The 16,442-nt window shown below is 51.9% G+C and overlaps 1 protein-coding gene across 4 annotated transcripts in view; it reads left to right on the top strand.

Annotated features, from left to right (window-relative positions):
- Positions 1-16,442, top strand: part of DOCK4 (dedicator of cytokinesis 4) — a 348,503-nt gene that overhangs the window by 17,799 nt on the left and 314,262 nt on the right. The gene's annotated exons all lie outside the window — the stretch shown is intronic.

Raw genomic sequence — 16,442 nt, 5'->3', positions numbered from 1 at the left:
TTCGAGGCGCAACTCTTTTCCTCAGTCAGGCTCTTTTCTCCGGGGCAGCCCGCTGTGCGTGCCTCGTGAGCCCTGTGGGTCCAGGTGTCCGGGCTCCACTGCAGGCCCCTGAACACAGGACGCTGTCCGCGCTCGTGCAGACGTCCTTTATGCTCGTGGGATACGCTGCTGCCCCGCCCACTTAAACCCTGATGTCCGCCTTCCCGTGACCCTTTGTTTTCTCTGTTTATTCAGCCTCCGGAAACGACCATTTCTCCACTTTGCTCAGGTGTTGGGCTAGTTCAGATTCCACACGTGGATGGAAGTGTGAGTGTTTCTCTTTCTGTGCCCAGCCTGTTTCACGGAGCATAACCTCTTCACCCTCCACGTTTGTGGCTGCACAGGGTGGGACGGCCTCCTTCCAGGCGGAGTCATCCTGGGGCGCGGAGTCATCCCCGGGCGCAGGGTCATCCCCGGGCGCGGAGTCATCCCCGGGCGCGGAGTCATCCCCGGGCGCGAAGTCGTCCCGGGGCGCGGGGTCGTCCCGGGGCGCGGGGTCGTCCCCGGGCGCGGGGTCGTTCCCGGGGCGCAGGGTCGTTCCCGGGCGCGGGGTCGTCCCCGGGCGCGGGGTCGTCCCCGGGCGCGGAGTCATCCCAGGGCGCGGAGTCATCCCCGGGCGTGGGGTCATCCCCGGGCGCGGAGTCATCCTCGGACGCGGAGTCGTCCCCGGGTGCGGAGTCATCTCCGGGCGCGGGGTCATCCCCAGACTCGGAGTCATCGCCGGGCGCGGAGTCATCCCCGGGCGCGGAGTCATCCCCGGGTGCAGGGTCATCCCCGGGTGCAGAGTTGTCCCCGGGCGCGGAGTCATCCCCGGGCGCGGGGTCATCCCCGGGCGCGGAGTCATTCCCCGGAGCGGAGTCATCTCCAGCACACGTGTCTACCACGTTTCATGGATATTCCTCTTCTCGTGGGCCTTGAGGTTGCTTCCCCGTCTTGGCTCTTGTGAAGAATGGCTCTTTTTCATAGTTGCATGCCGTTCCCCGGGAGGAATGTATCGTGATTTACATAAAACACCCCCCTCTCTGGTTTTCAACGCCGTGCTGGTGTAAAACCACGCTGCCTCAAAGATGGCAGCCTCAGTTATTATCTGCAGTTACACGCAGTCGTGTAATGACAGACGTCTGAGTGTATCTGTAGGAAAAGTTCTTACAAGGACGAGCGCTGCGTTTTCTGCGGGTCTGGACGAGGGGTCTTGCCAGAAGTCTGCCCTTGTATCCGCCCGCCCGCGTGCCGCTTGGCTTGGCCCTTTGCGAACACAGGGTGCTATCACTAATACAGTGTGTCCCTAAAGTCATGGTGCACTTTTGATCAGTCACAGGAAAGCAACAAAAGACGATAGAAATGTGAAATCTGCACCAAATAAAAGGAAAACTCTCCCAGTTTCATACTATTCAGTGCAGTTCGATGTGGGCTCACGCACAGATTTTTTAGGGCTCCTTAGGTAGCTATCCCGTATAGCCTCTACAGACTCGTCACTGACTGATGGCCTACCAGAACGGGGTTTCTCCACCAAACTGCCGGTTTCCTTCAACTGCTTATCCCACCGAGTCATGTTATTCCTATGTGGTGGCACTTTGTTATAAACGGGCCAATATTCACATTGCACTTTGGTCACGGATTCTAATTTAGCAAGCCACAGAACACACTGAACTTTCCTCTGTACGGTCCACATCTCGACTGGCATGGCCGTGGGCTGCTCCGCTGTATACACGGTGTTACATCATCATCTGCGCATGTGCACATGCTGCCACATCATCCTACAGAAACTGGGAGGGTTTTCCTTTTATTTGGTGCAGATTTCACATTTCTATCGTCTATTGTTGCTTTCCTGTGACCGGTCAAAAGTGCACCATGACTTTACGGACACACTGTACTTTACTTGTCTGTAAAGGGGTGTCCGGGCACCCAGGGAGCCACATGAGCAACGGTGGAAGCTGGTTACTCTTCAGCTCCCCCGGTCTCGCTGGGACTCACTCGCTCAGGAAGGAGTTCTGTGTGAGTCATGCAGCTCCTCTCCTGTAAGAAACACCTCCCGTCTGTTTGCCTTTAAAATGCCTCTTCTACGTGTGCCTGTCCCACCGACTCCGGGGAAATGGCCTTCTCCTTGGTGCCAGCCAGGGGGTACCACCCAGAGGGGCGGGCAGTTACTGACCTGGGGGTGTGCACTGACTGCCCTCTCCTACTGATGGCCCCCTCACTTAGGTTGGTTCGACTTACGATTTTTTTTCTTTTTTTTGACTTTACGATGGTAGGAAGGCTGGCTATATGGATTCAGGAGAAACCGTACTTTGTATTTGAATCTCGATCTTTTCCACACTAGCGTGATGTTGGACAGCTGTATGTGATGTTGGACAGCTCCCGGGTCAGCCCCGCGATCACGAGGGTCCGGCCTGATGCCCTCCAATGTGCTGAGTTGCCAGTTTTGGGGGGGGGGATATCATGTTTGTGTTTTCACCTCCCATCGTGTCTACAAAGTGCCCCTCTGTGTCCCCTGCTTCTGGTGAGAAGCAGATGGAGGCGGTTACTCTTGCGATGAAACTCAGGGTCATGACCTAACCCCACGGGAGGTTGATGTAAGTGTTCTGAGCACATTTAAGGTGAGCTGGTCTCGGTGACGATGCTGGGTGGGTTAGGCATATTCAGTGCATTTCCGACGGGCGATACTTGCAACCTACAACGAGCGTATCTGGATGTAACCCCGTCGTAAGTGGAGGAGCATCTGGATGTGAGCCAGCCCTGTTTGCCCACCTGGTCCCCGAGGCGGCGAGGCGGTCATAGCCACAGAGTGCCAGGGTGCACAGTGGGGACCCCAGCTGCTAAACACAAGATGCCACCATGGGCACCCGTGTCACAGGAACGGGCAGAGAGCTGCTGCTGTCGTCACAGAACCCAGGCAGCCCCAGAAGTGACTGCAGCCTGTGCTCTGGTCACGGGCGCTGGTCCTGAGGCTCTTCTGAGGATGTCAGTGCCCCTGGCTACGCGCCCACAGGGGTCCGTTCCCAGTGCTTGGGCGCCCCAGGGGCAGCTCGCCCGTACAGTCGAGATGGAAGCACTCACTGCCTTCCTCCCGATCTGCCCGGTGGGTCGTGGGCTGTGCTGTGCGGGCCCCTGTGGGAGCCCCTGTGGGAGACGGCGGCTGCCTGGAGGAATTGGGACTCTGTGGGCGCCGGGATGCTGTGCCGCATTTTCCAGGCGTCTCTGGTCCCTGGAGCGGCTTGGGAGGGCAGGCTTCTGGGGTTGGGGGGTTGTAGCCATGGGGGAATTTCGGGCTGAGGCGTGCTGGCTCCCTGGCTCCCACCTTGCCGCCCGCCTGCAGACTCAGTGGACGCCGTTGCTCTCGGACGGCCAGCTCTCTGCCCCGTGAGGTCTGGGCAGGTGGGAGGGACCACCGTTGAGTGGTCGGCTTTGAAGCGATCAGGTTTTAGCTTTGACATTGGAGTTTTGTTTTCTAGTCATGTTCGATTTTAGGCTTTTGGACTTACGGTTGCTACAGAACGAGGAACTGCTGTGTCCACCACCGCCCTCCCCTCCCCCCTTGAACACCGCACTGACAGCTTGTCAGGATACGGACAACGCGCCAGAGGTGTCTAAGCGGGAAAGAGTATGCGCCCGTGCTAACGCGGCGTGAGCCCGGGTTTAATATTCATCACGCATTTCAGGCGCCTGCTCCCTGGCCCAGGGGTCCCTGATTTCGAGGGTTTTCAGTGAAGCTGTCCTCATCTCTTACGTTCGGACTGCAGGACTGCCAGTTTTATTTCTGTATCTTGAAGGAAGCTAGGCTTTGGTAGGGTGGGGAAGGAAGGGTTTAGGGGTACCTTCACGTGTCCGTTAAAACTCCCGCCTGGCTCTGGAAAACTGGTCCTCAGAGCGGTGTGTTCGTCTGGGACGTTTTCCTCGAGTCCCGGGCGTCTTTCACTCTTCTCTGGGTTTCTGTGCGCGAGCATCCAGGTTGAAAAACCCTGCGCTGGGTGTTTCGCTGCAACTCCCTGACAGATAACGGCACACGAGCACCGTGTGGCCCGGTATCTATAAGGGGAACACCTCAGTCATCTGGAAGCTTTTCCCCTGTGGTCACTTCTGTCTGTTTGTATTTCTGTTCTTAAGCCGGCGTCCCAACTTAGTGACTGTTTCTTATCATAACCGGGAGGAGTTGGTACGCTGAAAACAATGGTTTCAAAAGAAATTTCCATCCTTTTCTCATCACGGGTCCGTTTTTTTGTGTCAGACGTCGCGCTGTCTTTCAGGCAGCCTCGTACCGGATACTGTCCTGGTTTCCAATTGGCTGGCTCGGCGAGTTCCGTCCCGAGGCTCCGATCTGGCCGCCTGGGGTGCGCGCACATCGACGGTGTGTGATCTCTGCTTGTGGTCCTCGCCTGACGATGAAAGAGCCCGTTGAGGGCAGTGTGATGGGAGGTGGGTAGAAAGATTAGTTTTAGTTTTTGGATTACTATTACTTTTTTATTTTATTTTTATTTTTTATTTATTTAAAATTTAAAAAAATTATTTATTTATTTATTCATTTTTAGAGAGGAGAGAGAGAGGGAGAAAGAAAGAGAGAGAGGGAGGGAGAGAGAAAGAGAAGAGAGAGAGGGGGAGGAACTGGAAGCATCAACTCCCATATGTGCCTTGACCAGGCAAGCCCAGGGTTTTGAACCGGCGACCTCAGCATTTCCAGGTTGATGCTTTATCCACTGCGCCACCACAGGTCAGGCACTATTTTTTTTTTTTTTTTAACAGCACTGAAAACCAGTCATTTTTATGGGACCAGGCGCGGCCAAGTCCCGTTCTTGTCACCATAGCGCAGGGAGCTTCATTGTGAGGTTGGGACCGGTGCGGGAGGAGCGTGCGTCTGGGGCTTGGGGGGGGGGCGGAAGGAGGAAACTGTTCGTAGTCGCAGCTCAGCTCTTCCCCCTGGTATTGCCCCGCGGCTTCCTTCTGGCGGGCATTTCTGTTCCTGGCTGAGCGGAGCTGGCCGGCCGGATGCAGGGAAAGCAGGAGTTCCGCAGGGACTCTTTGGGAGAGGTGTCACTGGAGACAGGTCCCAGGGCTGACGCTCTGGCTCCCAGCACTCTCAGCCCCGCCTACCGCCTTCTCTTCTCTTTGACTCTCTTCTGGGAGAGCTCTTGACTCATTTACATTAGAGAGTGACTGGGGACCTCTAAAAATTAAATAAGAGGAGAGGCATACCGGAGCCTACAGCGGGCCCGTCCGTGCCTCGTACACGCCTTTCGTCTGCGACCGTGAGGGAGGGAAGGGAGAGTTGGGCGGCCTTCCCCAGGGTCTGAGGGGCGAGGGAGCATGTCTGCCGTAGGCGAGCACGTGAGGATGCTCCCCGTCCTGACGCGGGGCGTTTAACTGTCATCATGGAAGCCCCAGGGGCTGCGTGTCGTCGGGCGTTGTGCGCCTGCATGCAGGCGCGCGGACATGGGCACCGGTGGACACGCACACACGCATGCAGCTTGTGCTGAGCCGGTCACGGCTGGTGGCCCGTCGTGCCCAAAAGACCACCCACAGTGTCTCTAGCATGAAGAACAGCATTTCTGCAAAGCCAGGGTCCCTTCCTTTGAGCGAACCCACTGCTGTGTTGATGAAGATCTCAGTTTCCCCAAAAGGATGACTTTATTTTTTTAACCTTGTAAAAAGGCTTATTTTAAATTTCTGTGAAAAAGAAAAATCAGTATTCTTCTATTGCATTTGACATAATCGCCCATGAATTGATTTCCGAAGAAGTGAGTTTACAAATGGACATTTTGTTTCCCAGGAGCTACTTACTACTCAGCGGGCAGTTGCGTGTGTCAGGCATCTGGTCCGGGGCTTTGAAGTGCGTGGTGTGTCCGTCCACAGCTCACAGTAACCTGTGCTTCAGCAAGGCTGTCTCAGGTCTGCAGAGGCTACCTGGGAAGGTCACCCGGGTACAGCGAGGGCTGGTGCCGGACTCTGTGCCCAAGGCTGTCCGACTCCTGGGCGTGAACTCTGCAAAGCCCTCCGTGGGCACTGACGGCGGGCGGTCGGATGTCCGCAACCGCAGGACGGACACCACTTTACAGGGACAACATAACGTCCCAGAGTCGCTGCCGGCTCCTGGGTTTGGCCGTAACTGTGTCCCCCGGGGCTGGGTTGAGGGACAGAGAGGACTGGACTTTGGAAACTGGTGCGCAGGAGCAGGAGAACCATTCCCGGCTGCCCTCCCCCACCTCACTGTCCCTGTGACCTCGGGCCACGTAGGTCGTGAAGGAACAAGGCCTTCCCCACGGTCTTGACGGGCAGTGGTCTGTAAGGCTGCTGCTACCTGGATGACCAGCGCCTGCGTGACGATCTCGTTAAGGAGCAAGCGCAGCCCCACCCCCAAGCTGGCTGTTACCGTCTGTGCTGTCTCCACCCTGGGCATGGAGCTCTCAGGGCGGGCGCACGTGGCTCCGAGACGGAGGCGCCCAGGAGACAGCCCCGGCTAATGAGTCAGTTCCCACACTGTCCCTGAGCAGGACTCAGTGGTTAGGAGACTCCAGGGGGCGGGTGGGTAAAGTGGCTGTAATTAAAATACAGTAATTAGCAGGTTTGTGTAAAACGCAGGGGTTTTTTTTTCTTTCCCTGTGTTGATTCTGGGAAAGCCGACTATGGGCATGCTGGTAAGAGACTTTTTCCCCCCCAATGCCTTCTTCAGGGTCAACCGAGACAGCCACGCACATCTCTGCAGTGCTCTTAATGACGGCAGGTCCCGCGGGCAGGGCTGCATTACGGGAGCAGGAGAGAGCAGAGGTCCCGGCCCCATGTTGTCTGTGGACTCAGGACCAAAGAGGACGTGTGGGGTCAGGTGGACATCTTTAGACAGGGGTTCCCCGACCCGTGGATGTCTGACGGGCATGGGATGGGGGTGGTGGTGAGGGGTGTTCAGATTTCCAGAGGGGAACTATGATACGTGGTCTTTATTTTCTCTAGCCTGCATTCCCACCCCCTGTTCCCCAACCCCCTTCCCACTACCTCCTCTCCCACACATCTCTGATCTTATGTGGTGGCCCTCAGAACCCGCTGGGAAGTCCCCCGGGCCCCAGACAAAGGGACGTCTGCAGTAGCGGTGTTGGTGTTGCTGTTGATGAAGATGAACGACCTCAGTGACAGGGTAACAACACACACTTGTGCAAATCAGGTGGCGTCCAGTGCTTCATCTTCCATAAATTGGGAGAGGACTTAATGGAGTTGTCCATTGATCATTAAAAATAATTTTGATGATCGATCACCCTGGGATGGTTTTTGGCACAGGTCCCAGAAGGAATCTAAACTCCTGAGGAAAATGATTACGACAAATTCAAATTTCCGTACCGTTATTTGTGTGAACACGTTTTTCTCAGCCTTTTGATTAAGGTAGGAGGAAAGGGGCGGGTAAGAATAAAATGGATGCTGAAGTCTGTGTCTCATTGTAGCAATATTCACCCATAAATTTAATTGGACAAAGTGGTTCGTGCCTCTTCTTTTTTTTTTTTTTTTTTTTTATTTTATTTATTAATTTTAGAGAGGAGAGAGAGAGACAGAGAGAGAGAAGGGGGGAGGAGCAGGAAGCATCAACTCCACATGTGCTTTGACCAGGCAAGCCCAGGGTTTCGAACCGGCAACCTCAGCATTTCCAGGTTGATGCTTCATCCACTGCACCACCACAGGTCAGGCTCGTGCCTCTTCTTAAGTGAGGTATTTCTAAAGGAAGTGATATTTATTTTTCATAATCATTTATAAAATATGTAATATTTATGTTTTTATCAAGTATATGCCATTGATAACTAATGTAGATCAGTCCTAATTAAAGAAGAGTGAGATTGATGGTCACAGGAAAGTTAAAAATTCACATTTATGCTTTTATGTAAATTTAAAGCTATCCTGTGGCCATAAAATATTTTTATTTATATGTAAGTTCTTTCACTTTTCTGTGACTATATTTATATATAGGTAACATTTTCCTATAAATTATGCATGTGTATTGTTAGTACTTAATCCGCAGAGATATATGATAGAATGATTAATGAAACTTTCAAACACAAGAATATGTTACAATCAGATAAAATTCTGCGGGGGTTCTGGAATGAAATTCAAAAAGAACAAGGAACAATGTAAAATTTCTATTATACCAGAGCTTGTTCATTTTCTTTGAAATGAATAATGATAGATAGCAAATAGCTCTGGGGTGCATTAATTTGGTTGGATGCATTTAAGGGAATCATGTTAGAGTTTACTTTTCAAATATTATTATATAATACCTTGGGGGGAAATTAGATCCTTGTTAACTGCTTAAACTCGAGATGAAAATATTTAGAAGCTAAACTTGGGGAAGGGGAAACATAGTTGTCGTAATTCTTTTAGTTAGTAGGCGTGCAGGTGACCACACTTTGGGAAACACCGAGAGAAGCCGTCGTCTAATGAGAAGTAGGTACCGGTCATTCGGGAAAACAATATGGAATGACAGATAGCCCTAAAATCGGAAGGTCTTGGCAGCCCTTTGGGGTCACATGAAGAAAGGAGCGGGGAGGAGCACCTGCTATCCTAAGGTGGTGCTGATAACTTTTAATTAGAATAGTAATAATGATTATTATTATCGTTGAAAAGGTTGCCTTTGTTCCCTCGAATCCCAATCATGATTTTTTTCCGGGTGTGTATGCACTTGCTTGTTCTGGCGTGAGGAGAAGGAGAGGGCTCTGGGTCCTTGGGCTGGACCAAGGTAAGAGTCAGTAAGCTGGTCACTTTGGGCAAGGTGGCTGCCGCCTGCCTTTCCCTGATGGAGTATCCGCAGCTGACCCTGAAGTGGAGCAGGGAGTCAGCTGAGCATCTGAGCCATGAAGACCCCCGGGAGAGAAAAGATCAAGCTAGAAGAGGCAGTGCGTTCTCTGCACCTTGTCTGTCTTTTCCAGACTGTGTGTGTGTGTGTGTGTGTGTGTGTGTTTTCACGCGCACACACGCACGCACAGTTTCTGGCGTGAGCTGACGGGAGCCCTCTCTGGTTGCACATGAACGTCGACGGGGCGTCACAGACTCGCACGGACGAGGGTGGGCAGGTGGCACGGTTCCGGCCGTGGTTCACATCATACCTGGAAGGCCGGGGCAGAGCAGAAGGCGGGTGGGGAATGGGGGAGGGGTGGTTGCCAGGAGGGCAGGGGAGGGCGCCACGGGAAAGGGGCCGCTTGCCTGAGGAAGGTCAGAGCCGCCCTCCCCGGCTTCTGTGGGGGACCCCTGCTGGGGCCGCTGTTGTCCAGCTGCACGGGGACCCTGCCCGCTCTCTTCTTTTGGTCGCCACCCTGTTGGACATCATACTCCCCAGGTAGCTTCCCTTGGGGGCCGCTTTCCACTTGGAATTGCCAGTGACAGTGTCTTACAGGGGGGAGGGGGCTTTGCTGGGGCCAGCGCCTGCCCGCGGGCATTTCCTTGCTTGCTTCCAGCGCCATCACCACGCCTGGGTCCCGGGCGGGTCTGCGGCGTACTCAGAGTGTGCGCTGCCTCCTGTGAGCGGGTGATCCCTAAATAGTGCCCAACTAAGAACCGTTGGGAAAGCCAGGCTCCATCCCCCGGGACCCTCGAGAGCCAGCTGCTCAGGGCCTTTGAAAGAGCCGTGCAGGCTTCCGACCACGTCTGTCTGCTGCTCCTTCATCTCTTTAGGGAGTGGTTCCCACGGGGACCGGGACCGGGACCCGCTGCCTACGGCCACTTGGGCTTCCGAGAGAAAAATGGTGGACAGTCATCGAGCGCACCGAGGGCTGCGGTCCACAAGTGACCTTTCTGGCCTTGGTCATGTCGGAGCCTGAATTGGGGGGGGCACTGTCCCGTTGGCTGTTTCTGCCTCACATGATGCCCAAGGGAGGGTATCTCAGGGTAGGGTGCTTCCTCCCTGGTGTTTGGACAGAATGCCTGCAAAGCCTGACATTACATTAACCAGGCACATGCACTGTGTGTCAGAGGGATTACGTTATATTCTGGGTAACGACTGCGTGGCCTTTGACCCTTGGCCATGCCGGCTGACCTTGGTGTCAGGGAAATGGTAAATGTCCACGTGATCAGGCCGTGGCCTGCAGGGCTCGCCGGAGGGCATTGGGCTTCCTTTTGGTTCCCGGGGGTTGCTCAGATCTGAAACCGTGTCTGTTGGGGCTCAGGTCGGCCCACGGTGGTCCTTCAGGACAACATGCACCTCTGGAGAGCAGAACACAACATTTAACGCTTCATGGTAGGAAGGTGGATTTGCCAAAGATGTAAAGAAAAAGGGTCGAGGTCTTTCTATAATCCTCACGACCGGAAGTAACCTGACCGTCACTCTCTAAGGGATTTCCTTTGAGAATTCACATTTTTTTCCCCCCCTTTTTATTTGTGTATTTGATGTGTTTTTCTAACGATGGGACGCTATGATATTTACCATTTGGGATTATGGTTTTTCCACGTAATGAGAGATTGCAAGCTAATGAACTTATTTCTGTGGCAGAAGATAAACACTTGAAAACGTGAATTACTGTAATTTTGGGTAATTAGTGGAGTCTGGCTTTGGAGGAAGGAGTCGCCCTGGTTTTACCTCTGTTGCCGGCACGGGCAGTGAGTTTCCCAGTAACTTGTTTTCTTCGCCGGAGTGGGGGTGACCTGGCCCGGGTCTGCGATCAGGTGCTTCCGACGGTTCGCTTTCCATGAGAGGCAGGAAGACCAGCCCTCGGAGATGTGCTCAGAGCTCTCTTCTTGCAGGAAACACCACGGGGACCCTAAGAGAGAATTGAGCCCCCAGAGAAGACAGAGTGCCTCTGGCTTTACTTTTTCTAGAAATGTTTTTCTCGTTTTTTTGTTGGGCACGTCCTCTGTTTTGGACAAATGAATGCGAGCCTTCTAGATAGAGGACACATCCGTAAATCGCCGCGAAGACTTATGAAGTGCGTCGCGCCGGGCACGTATTGGAATATTTGTGTTAAATTTTCATTTGGGCAGTGTTACGGGCTGACTCATGTCCCCCCTGAAATCCATGTGTTGAAGCCCTAACCTCTAGCACCTTAAAGAGGCGGTTACATGACAGGGAGGCCTTTAGGGCGGGTCCTAAGCCAGTCTGACCGGTGTTTTTGTAAGAAGAGGAAGTGTGGACACAGAAAGAGACACCAGGGGCACCAGGGCTGTGTGTGTGTGTGTGTGTGTGTGTGTGTGTGTGTGTGTGTGTGTGTAGAGAGACCGCCATGTGAAGGCACAGAGTAAGGAGGCCGTCTGCAAGCCAAGGAGAAGAGCCCTCAGAGGAAAGCGACCCTGCCAGCGCCTTGATTTTGGACTTCCATCCTCTGGAACTGTGAGAAAATAAATTTGTCATTTAAGCAAGCCCTTTCCTCGGAGGTTTTTTGAGGCATCCCCGACGCAATAATAAGGCAGCAGAAAAGTCCTTTGAAATATCTGGGGACATATTTTTCAACCATAGTAATACGAAGAACATCTTCGGGTGGGTGTGAAGAAATCACCTGGGGGGAGGGGGGCGGGTGCTGGCCCGGGGGAGGGGAGGACCCGGATGGATGCAGGGTTTCCGTGACAACTGCAGCTCTGACACTGTGTGGGCTGTTGGTTCATCGGGCTTCATTCCGTCACTCTACTCCGTGTTTCCATCCACTTTAACCTTCTGTGTCTGCTGTGGGTCATATAGTATGTTAAAGATACAGAAACAACAACAAAAAAACCCCACTCAATATATGAAAGGGAGAAACACCCTTGTTGACGTGGAATTACCTCTAGAGAACTGAAAGATGGCCTTGTCAGCAATCCTTCTGGTTGCTGCTGCTCCTTCATGTTTCTTTTCCACAGCTCTGGTTTAGCCTGTGGGGCAGGTTGTGGTCGTATTCCCTGGTTATTTCTTTATGGGGAGGAGCTTAACTGTGTTTCCATTCCTGGGGAGCATCACCGTCCGAAGCGAGCCCCTCAGCCTTGCCCATGTGATACGCTAATGCCGAGGCCAGCGAAGCGTGACCCCCTGATACTTGAGCTTCAGGGGAGGGTCCGGACTGTTGGTGAAAGTTTCCCTAATGTTCAGCATTGACGGTGTGGACCATGCCCTGGAGATTGCGTGGGGATGTTCAGTGGGAGGGGGAGGGGGCCAATCTATGCTCATGATGTAAGTTTAGCCTTTTTTTTTTTTTTTTTAATGCATGACGGTGGTTGCAAGGTAGCCTGTGAGTGGATCATCGTGCTATAAGAACACTCTTTTTAAGGACAGGTCCTACTGCTGCGGAGGGTGTGCTATCTCAGAGGCGGTCGCTGACCGTGTTTGTGTGTCTCTCAGTGTCTGGGTAGTTGTTCATGCGGAGCATTTGAATTTACGATTCTGGCTATATACATTTCTTAGATTACTGGGGTACTCTATTTGGTTGTCTGAGTAACTAAGATTCCCCCGTTTGCACCCTAATTAAAAATATTTTTTTAAAGAAAATTTTGGTCAACTGTGTTAACCTTTTTCTCTTAGATAAGTATTCTGAATAGAGCTTTGACCTTCCGTGTTCGTAACCAGGGTCACTGCTCTGAAACATTGCACTTCTTGTCCTGCGATATAAAAAGGTGTCTCTGGAACGACGGAGATGGATGGTTTGCTCCTAGGATGACTCACCCTAAATACACGGGATGTTTGAATGCTTTCCTTGCCTTTTATACTCTTTTCCCCCTTCTCCTGTTTTGTTATCGTACTTTTCTTTGCTGGTATCTGCAGCCTCTTCTTGTGCTGACGTGGGTGAGTCCGGCTTTGCTTGTGGGCATGGAGCTCAGGATCACGGAACCTGTAGAGGTGGGTGTAAGCCGCTGGCCCGAGAAATGGCTTCAAGGGGAAGTGTGAGTGGACTGTGTGTTCCGATGAGTAGAACTCCCGCTGGGCATCGGGTGTGGGCGAGCCCCCCTCTCGCTGGGACTGGTAGCAGCGCCCTGAACCGGGGCTGGGAAGCGCCGAGGTTGTTTCTACCCTCCCCTTCTCTGATCAGCGGTGACCAGGCTTGCCTTTGAGAAATAGAAGTTTTCGCTTCTCTCCGCCTTGATTTCTACTTCGGCACAGGGGCCAAACGTCTCCACAGCAGCTACAGGAGAAGGGCTTGGGTGGTCCACAGTCACGTGATGGAGACCCACGGGCCCAGGTCAACATCCCTTAGCTGTCCGCCCGGTCGTTTTCAAAACTTGCTTCATGGATTCCACCACGGAATAATTTATAACTCCACCCCCACCTCCATAGAAAGTGCTTTCCGTAAAAGATCAAATACTTGGGTTGCAAAAGTCTCAATTGTAGTCCTTCAGAGATTTACAACGAGCTTGTTTTAAGAGGTATTTCAGTTTCGGTGTGTGACATTTCATTCTTCAAACTGTGTGTTACTACTGCTCTGGCTTGGAAAACTGTAGCTTTTGGAGCAATGAAACGAATGTCTCTAATTTTTCTAGAAAGGACCGCCCACGCTGCTTATATTTTGGGGGGGGGGGAGGGGGGGGAAATTGCCATTGAACTTACAATTTGTCATGGACTTCTGACCCAAACCGGGACAACAGATGTACCCGATCTTTCCCTCTGTGGTGTACTAATAGAGCTGTGAGTGGAATTCAGAACCGCCCCCCGCCCCCCCTCCTGCATTGGCCCTGGTCAGTACTGACCCTGCCTAATTCCTCGTATTGCTTACCTGTGGTTATAAAGCAACTTTCTGTGTGTGTGCTGGCATTGTGCCCGAAATGAAGGGTCCCTTTCCCCAGCGACCTGGACATCCGTAGCTCCAAGCGATGCGTCCTGGGGAAAGCTCGGTGCCAGCATGGGTACGGTGGGTCTCGGGGGTAGAGACATTCTAAATCTTGGTTAATACGTGATTTATTTTATTTATTTTATTTTTTTTTTACTGGCAAGTACCTGCTAGCTTTTTTTATTCCGAGATGAGAGAATATTTTCAAATGCACACAAACAGTAGTATTTTTCTGCCAGGAAATGTGATGTGCCTTATATGCTCAGTGATTCAAGAAAGTGATGTGGTTTCCAGTTTTGATGCACGTGGCTCACGGGGGTGACTGGACTCCGCATCCAAATCATCGGTGTCAACGTGTAGGGAGACTGTGATTGGACGTGAGGAGAGTGAGAGGGGTCTGGTGAGAGGTGTGCGGGCATCGGAGACAGTCAAGGGGTTCTCCTTGTACAGTGATGACATGGGGAGGGAGGAAGACCCGTTCCTCTGCCCTGCAAGCTTCTTTCAGCTGGTCTAATCATCAGATCGACAAGGAATAAAAAAAAAAACCTATTCTATTACATGTATACGTATGGGGACCTCCGCATACATAAGAGAGTCAGAGACCCCCCCCACATCTGTGAGAAGTTACCATGAGGTATGGTGACATCCTGAGCTAAGGATGAGGTCAGGAGGCACCTGGGGCTTCAGGGTGGGGGGGAGGGTCACTGCAGGGTGATAAGAGCAGGTGTTCAGGAATTGGAGGTTTGACCTGCCGCAGGGAGAGAGGTCAGAAAGGGCATCTCTGATTACCTCTTACTGCAGGCAAGCCTCCCAATTTAAATTCTTCCATGGAGTTGGGAGGGGGCAGTCCTTGAGCCCTTGGGGTCTCTGTAGGGACCCAGCTGCATTTACCTCAAAATAATCCACATACCACAAGAGGCACTTTGTGGGGTGGCTCGTTCTGAACCCCTACACGATGAAAAGGCTTACTAGGATCTTAGAGGTTACAGAGTCTAGTTTTTCCTTTGTTACCCCCTGAAGAAGCAGTTAACCATCCAGAGTGGTTAATGGAATATCTTGTTTCCTTAGGTCGTACTTGAACCGCGATTCAGGGAACAGTACAAGGTCCCAAAGGCGTTTGTTGGGAACTGTAAAGGGTGGTCACCAAAAGCAATGACGGGCAGTTTTGATGGTTGATGCTTGGATACAGAGTTTGTGCCTCTCTCTGCTGATCCTGCCTTTTGCCAGGAGCATTTTTACCTCAGGGGGCTGAGTTTCGGATGTTTGTTAGGACACGAGCAGTTTCTATAGTCAACGGTGTGTTTTCTTGTCCTTTATAAGCATGTACTTGTCAAGGTGGATGGGCCGTCCCACAGCTGTGCACGAGGGGGAGTCACTGGTGACCTTGGCCAAGACTGAATTCAGGCCGTCCGGCCGCTGGCTGGGGGCTCTGCCAGTTTAGCCACTTGACCGCCTGCTTCTGTTTCTCTGTCCCACTTACAAACGGAGGCTGTTTGTTCTCCTGACTTCCAGAGTTCCTCTGAATTTCTTGGAGAGGGGAGGCAAAAGAATGCTCCGCGTTCCTTGTTTTGTTCCCCAAAGAGTAACACCTCTTGATTGAGATCCTGGGATGTCGGCCCATCTATATGTAGGCCATTTGACTGAATGGCGTTTTGACGAATGAATTCTTTTGTGGTGCAGAACTATTGGAGACGGGTCTGATGGGAACCTTGGAGATGGTAAACCATTTCACCTATTTTTTTTTCTCTATTCCCCCTTAAACAAATAGGCAGTAGGTTTCATTAAAATAATGAGATTTTAAAACAGCTATAATGATCAGAAATGATCATGCCAAGCAACTGTGATGACCTCAGAGAAGCTACTGGAAACAACTCATCTATTTTTTGGTGATATTGCCATTATTGAAATCACAGGAATTTATTGTAGCCCAATCAGCTCACACACTTTTTTTCTTTTTAAACTTTTAAGGGTGATCGCTGGATTGCTACACCCCATCCCCCATTCCCTGGAAAGAATTGAGCTTTGAATTTAAAGTCAAATCCACTCTTAAAGGATTTGATTTGACATACACTGTTGGGTCCGAAGGCATCTTCAGTACCCAGATATGGCCAGAGTACTTGTGTAAGTGTTCCGGAGTGGTTGCTGAGAAGAACAAAACACGTATTCCTGGCCACGTTTTTTTATCGTTCGTTTGTTCGTTTTTGGTGGCATGGTTTTTTCAGCTAGGTGATTTTATACTTCAAACATGCCTTTTAGTGTCCTGCGGCAGCTGGTTTGCATCATCTAGCGCGGTGGTCGCCAACCCCCCGGGCCACGGACCGGTATCGGTCTGTAGGCCATTTGGTACCGGTCCGCAGCGAAAGAATAAATAACTTACATTATTTCCCTTTTATTTATATTTAAGTCTGAACGATGTTTTATTTTTAAAAAAATGACCAGTTTCCCTCTGTTCCATCCATCTAAGACTCACTCTTGACGCTTGTCTCGGTCACGTGATCCATGTATCCGTCCCACCCTAAAGGCCGGTCCGTGAAAATATTTTCTGACATTAAACCGGTCCGTGGCCCAAAAAAGGTTGGGGGACCACTGGCCTAGCGGACAGTGATGCGTAAAGGCCCCTCACTTTCTTTGCGTCTTCTACAGACCACAAGATGTTCAAAGGAAACGCAGCCCAGCCCGGGGTTTTCCTCTGGGAGAGAGAGCAGAGGTGTGACGGAAATGGCC

This window comes from Saccopteryx bilineata, chromosome 7 (genome assembly GCF_036850765.1).
Source record: "Saccopteryx bilineata isolate mSacBil1 chromosome 7, mSacBil1_pri_phased_curated, whole genome shotgun sequence".
NCBI classification, from domain to species: Eukaryota; Metazoa; Chordata; class Mammalia; order Chiroptera; family Emballonuridae; genus Saccopteryx; species Saccopteryx bilineata.
This window is presented reverse-complemented; position numbering and strand designations above follow the sequence as displayed.